Here is a 993-nt window from a genome sequence, read left to right as displayed (position 1 = left end):
TAGCGTCCCGGTCGCCAAGGCAATGACATTGGAGCTGCTGAAAGCTGTGTGAAAAGTGAGGCAAAAGCTCCTGCGCTCCTTCCTGGACTAGGAGGCAGTTGCAAGGGGGTGGGGAGTGCTCAGCCAAGCGTGCCAGGGAATTAAAGCTGGTCACAAGCACCGAAGTTGGCTCTGGGGGGCGTAACTATGGTGGCCACGAGGTGGCTGCTGGGCTTTAATCACAGAGCCACAGAATCACGGAATGGTTTGGGTTGGAGGGAAGCTTAAAGATCATCTTGTTCCACCCCCTGCCACGGGCAGGGACAGCTTTCACCATCCCAGGTTGCTCCAAGCCCTGTCCAACCTGGCCGTGGACACTTCCAGGGGTGGGACACCCAGCAGAGGACACTCAGTGTGGATCAAGGTGGTTCTTCTCCTCACCAGATTGATGGACTGAGCTGGTTTTGTGTTTGCATTCAGCCAAATGACCAGGTCATCTCCACTGAGGTGAGTGGAACCACCTGCCTGGGGGATCAGGAAGGACTCTGGGGTTCCTTACTCTTCTTCTCCCAGGGAACAGCAACTTGCCAAGGCACTCAGAGAGCAGCAGTGGACGAAGACTGAATATTTGTGATTAAAACCATCACCCACAAGGCTGATTATTTGCATCCTGCAGACTCACAGACACACTGTCACACTGACACTGCCCTCACAAGCTCCTGTGTCACTGGTCACTTGCCCTCGGTCACCCGGGGCAGGCAGTGAGTCCTGCTCATCGCTGGGCAATCACTGCTTGTGTTCAGGTCCCCTGTCCCCATTTGGGGACCAACAGACATGCCCTGCCCGCAGGCACCCCCACATCACACGTGGGGCAGATGGTGACAGCAGAGCAGCTGTCATGCCTGTCCCTCTGTTGTGGGGACAGAAAATGGCTGCATTCACCCACCCAAAACACATCGGTGGGGCTGGAACCCCTTTTTGGAACCCAAATAATCCGTAATGAAAACAAGACTC

Source organism: Lichenostomus cassidix, chromosome 21, assembly GCF_008360975.1.
Source record: "Lichenostomus cassidix isolate B80296 chromosome 21, HeHo_3.0, whole genome shotgun sequence".
NCBI lineage: Eukaryota > Metazoa > Chordata > Aves > Passeriformes > Meliphagidae > Lichenostomus > Lichenostomus cassidix.
The sequence above is the reverse complement of the archived record's forward strand: the minus strand, read 5'-3'. Positions refer to the sequence as shown.